The following is a 5,684-nucleotide window of genomic DNA, read 5'->3' as shown; positions in this document are numbered from 1 at the left end:
TTTGGAGTGCTGTCAATACAGAGAACAACGACAGAAATCTGTGTTGCCTACACCGAGTTATTCTATTTTTAAAATCTGCACCCTGTTGACTTCAATGGGGCAAGTTTTAAACCTGCTTTTAGCCTCTTAACATCCTTGATGTGTCATTACAAGTGCCCAGGTCATGTGAGTGATTCCTTCAGAGTGAACACGAGTGAATCTGACTGCAGTAGATGTGAAAGATATGAATAAAAATGATGTTAATTCAGCCAGCGCACATACCTGTGTTTACATCCTGTTTTCGGTCGAAGTCCATAGTAATCGATTGTCGAGTTCACACACATTGGTTTAGTACCTATGATCACGTGCGTGAAGTCGACAATCGATTACTATGGACTTCGACCGAAAACAGGGTGTAAATACAGGTATGTGCGCTGGCTGAATTAACATCATTTTTATTCATATCTTGCACATCTACTGCAGTCAGACTCACTCGTGTTCACTCCGAAGGAATCACTCACATGACCTGTGCACTTGTAATGACACATCAAGGATGTTAAGAGGCTAAAAGCAGGTTTAAAACTTGCCCCATTGAAGTCAACAGGGTGCAAATTTTAAAAAGATGATAACACGGTGTAGGCAACACAGATTTCTGTCGTTGTTCTCTGTATTAACAGCACTCCAAATGTACAAAAAAATGAGCTCAATGTTAAAATTGACCGGAGTTCTCCTTTAAAACTCATCTTTGATCACCAAAATTGCATATTTAAATGTTTTATAATTGGAAAAAAATTCTTCATGCCTTAAAATATCTATGTATTTATGAATGTAACTCGACACCCTCGCCTCATTTAGTGTTCGAGGTTCTATGAATATGCAAATGAGCCCCGCCTCCACTCCCTCACTCAGCTCAGAGATCCACTGGTTGACGATCACACGTTGATCTGATTGGTTACAAGGTAGTTTGTGACGTCAGAAACACCAGCGATTTCAAACCGTGTTTTTGAGACTGTCTTTGGTTCACTGCAGTTTTAAAGGGATACTCCACCGTTTTTTCATATTAAACTATATTATTCCCTTAACTAAGACGAGTTGATACATACCTCTCTCGTCTCAGTGCGTGCACTCAATCACTCTGGCGCGCAGCGACACTTTGATAGCACTTAGCTTAGCTCAGTTCATTCATTAGGAACCAAACAGAGATGAAGCTAGAAGCGACCAAACACCTCCACGTTTTCCCTATTTAAATACAGTTACACGACCAAGTATGGTGACACAAAATAAAACGTGGCGCTTTTCTAAGCGGGTAAAAAGGATAACTATAATGTGTGGCGGAATAGCACTGGGAGCACTTCGACTCGCGCAGTAAAAAGTCACTCCTGAAAAATCCTCTCCCTCTCACTTCTGTCATTAGAACCAACGTGACTTTTTACTGCGCCGAGTCGAAGTGCTCCCAGTGCTATTCCGCCACACATTATAGTTATCCTTTTTACCCGCTTTGAGCTTCAGTTCGACTCCGTCAGTGTTTGAGAACATCCTCATCACTCCTGCTGTCTGTCTCTAACTGTACAAACCTGTCAGTCTATCTATCCATCTATCGCTCTGTCTATCTGTCTGTCAGTCAGTCTGTCGTGTGTGTTGTGTGTGAATCTCTTAGTTAGTTGCAGTAACTCATCACTGATCATAAAGAGGGTCAGATGTCACTGCCATCAAATGCAGATTGAAGTCAAAGCAATTAACAGTAACGACCTCAGAGAATGTCAGGGGTCAGTCAGGTCGAGTATCACTGCACTACAGTGTGTGTGTGTGTGTGTGTGTGTGTGTGTGTGTGTGTGTGTGTGTCTGCACTACAGTGTGCATCAGTTCCTCTAAACTGATTCAGTTTGATCTGAACCGCTTCACTGAACCATCATCAGACTGAAGATTCGTCGATCTGTGTTTGATTCTTATGAACCGGAGCTCACTGATGATGTACAGATGATTGTTTATGCGTTGAAATATTACTGTCATTAACACATATTTTCACTTGTATCTGCAAACCTTCAGTGACATAAACCGGCGGCCGACAGCTTTAAAACACTCTGTAAACGATTGACTTTATTTCAGAGGTTCTTTATTCCTCAGTTTATTTCTCAGTTATGTATCCTAAACAAGAGTTAGTTTAAAGAGATATTAAATGTGAGGCAAATTTAGACATTTTTGCTTCTCCTGAGAAAAAGACGCCAGTAATTGTTCTCATCAAAAGATTAGATTTCTCCTGAGAGAAACATCTGACGTCTGAGATATTGAATAAAAACCTGCACAATTAACATCGATTATAATCTGACATTATTGGAAGCGTATTAATGACACACACTGTAACTGATGTTCAGATCTCTTAATGAATCTCTAATTGAGTCTAAATGAGACGCGTCTGAAAGTGAATCATTTGAGCAAGTGAAGTGATTCAGTGTTCATATACTTGAGATTTGTAAGTGTAAAAGTGTTTCACAAAATAATAAAAGATTGTACATCATAGTTTAAGCTTTCACTCATCAGGTTAGTCATCAGAGACCCTCAGTGTGTGTGTGTGTGTGTGTGTGTGTGTGTGTGTGTGTGTGTGTGAGAGAGAGAGAGAGAGAGAGAGAGAGTGAGTGAGTGTGTGTGTGTGTGTGTGAGAGAGAGAGAGAGAGAGAGAGTGTGTGTGTGTGAGAGAGATAGAGAGAGTGTGTGTGTGTGTGTGTGTGTGTGAGAGAGAGAGAGAGAGAGAGTGAGTGAGTGAGTGTGTGTGTGTGTGTGTGTGTGTGTGTGTGTGTGTGTGTGTGTGTGTGTGTGTGTGAGTGTGAGTGTTGCTGTTTTATGACTGTACTTTAATAATTTTCACTCTAAATTACGAGTAGCTCAGTTTCATTGTTTTATTTTGTATGTAAACTCGTTACAAACGTCCCAATGTTTCAGAATATTAAACAGAATGCTAATGTTTCAGTCCAGACGCAGCCTTGACCATTATTATTCATATTCTTCAAATGATAATTAAATCTGACCTGAGCTTTCATGAGGTTAGACTCATATTTAGGGTGTTAAATAACATAGTCTGTCCGCTGAATAATCACTGCTGTGAGTCATAAATCATCAGTCATGAAATATTGATAAGCGTCTTCATTTGCTCGTTTCTCTCTCGTTTATGATGGAAGGAATAATGAAGATGCTGTTGTTTTCTTTAATCTGCCTCCGTCTGATCTGTGTGTGTGTGTGTGTGTGTGTGTGTGTGTGTGTGTGTGTGTGTGTGTGTGTGTGTGTGTGTGTGTGTGTGTGCAGTTTAGCTCCAGCATCCTGAGTATCAGGACACACACACACACTCACACTGTGACACAAACTCACTCACTCTCTCACACACACACACACACACACACACACACACACTCTGACACACACTCACTCACACACACTCTGACACAAACTCACTCACACACACACACACTCTGACACACACACACTCACTCACACACACTCTGACACAAACTCACTCACACACACACACACTCTGACACACACACACTCACTCACACACACACACTCTGACACAAACTCACTCACTCACACACACACACACACACTCTGACACACACTCACTGACACAAACTCACACACACACAGACTCACAGATTTAGTCTGAAATGTAAAATAGCTCATGGACTGTTATGATACTTTAGGGTTTGATAAATAATTCACTGCAACTTTGTGACTTTTCTAATAAAGGAAGATGTTTAGTGGAATTAAAACACATGAACTTAAATCTCAGTCTGAGTCACACACACTCGTTCTCTGATCATTCATTCGTTCCGTTCCCGCTTCAGACTCATAATGAGAGATATCTTCATGTTAAATACATCAGATCCAGGGTTATTAACTACAACTACTAAAACCATTACAATAGGCTAAATTATTAATTCTGACTATTTTTGATTGCATACTCTGCATTTATTCAGATTATTTTTCTGCAAATAAAACTCATTTATTCTCATTAAAGATAAAACAGAGACACTAAAGAGATCCCGTCCATATTTAACAGTCGTTCTCTGGATAATAATCAGTTTTCATGTTCAGTTTATGGCTTTATCTCCACGAGCGTCTCTCTGTGGATCCGTGTGTCGTCGCTCTCACGATGATCTGATGTGATTTCAGTGTTTCTGTTCATGAATATTCCCCGTGTGTAAATCTGACACTTGCGGTCGCAGTGAATATGAATCCTGATGAGCTCGTTTCCATAATCAGCGCAGCAATCAAACATCAGTCACGTGATAGTGCCGTAAAGAGTGTGAAGATCAGATTCAGCGGCCTGAGAGTCTGGAGAAACTCCTCACTTTAGATCGACTCCATGAGGACAGGGTTTCAGCTCTGAGGAGACTCATGAAGGCATGTGAACATATACAGTCAAACCAAACATCATTCAGACACCAGATATCATTTTTAATATTGTTTCACTAGTGTGATCAGGACACTGGAGTTCATTTATAAGTGAGGAGAGCAAAATAAAGTAAACTGTGACATATTATACCCAAATAGTCTTCATACAGAGACTACCAGTAAAATTTGGGACCAAAAATGATTGGGACACTTTGAGCTGATCATGTTGTGCTGAAGTGAGATGTCTTTAATTGCTAATGCTCTTTTTACACACAGACTGAACACAATGAAGCATTGCTTGGTGATTGGTTGAGCTAAACTGGTATTATCTAATTGTGTAGTTAAATTTAACAGCTGACAGATATTCAACATAATTCATGTGTGAGACAGTCTAACAGAAGGACGGACAAAACCAGTCAAATATCACCTGAGTTCATAACTCTGAGTTCTGCTCATATTTTAATACCATCTAAACTATAGCGAATAAACTGTGATAGTGTGAGAAATGTTGAAGGAGTCTGAATAAAGTTTGGTTTGACTATAGATCTCCTTAGTGCAGAAATCAAGCACTGCATAAACAATAAAAAAAAAATGGATATGATAAAATGGCAATGCAACAAAAGCAGAGCATTATAAAGATGAAGGAAGAGCATCAGTCGCTGCTCATATTCATATTCATATTCATCATCCGACATCAGGAGTTCAGACCCAGAGACTCAGAGACTAAATCTGCATCTCGTGTGTTTCACTTTAACTCAGAAACACTCTCGCGGCCTCATCAGATCAACCTGAGCTTAGCAAGATCGAGAAACCTTTAGTAGAAACTGAAGTGTGCTTTTTTATACTCACAAAGAACAACAGTTATTTTATTAGAAAAATACACATAAAAAGAAGTAGGCTCAATCCAAACCTAAAAATGACTTTAAATTATATGTAAATCTTTTGGAACAAAGAAAAAAAGTGCTGAAAACATGTAATGCTTTGAAAGCACTGGATTTTATGTTATTTTTCTAACTTTATTTTATTTTTTCATTTTTGTTTTTTTCATTTCTTGGCAGCTAATGTTAATGTAATAATGTGAAAATGTAATACCTCTTGTTCTCATGGCATTGAATCATTTTTTTAATCTATTATTTACACACAAAAAATAAATAAAATAAAAATAAACCTGGACCTCAACAGAGACTTTAAAATCAAACTTAAATATGCAATTCATTCGACTTCAGAATTGTCTGATATGTCTAAAATGCAAAAGACAATCCCACAAATATGACTTTAAAATGAGGGAAAGATATAATTTTCTTCTAGTGAATTGATGT

The sequence above is a fragment of the Squalius cephalus genome, assembly GCF_949319135.1.
Source record: "Squalius cephalus genome assembly, chromosome: 19".
Classification (NCBI taxonomy): domain Eukaryota; kingdom Metazoa; phylum Chordata; class Actinopteri; order Cypriniformes; family Leuciscidae; genus Squalius; species Squalius cephalus.
Note: the sequence above shows the minus strand (reverse complement) of the source record.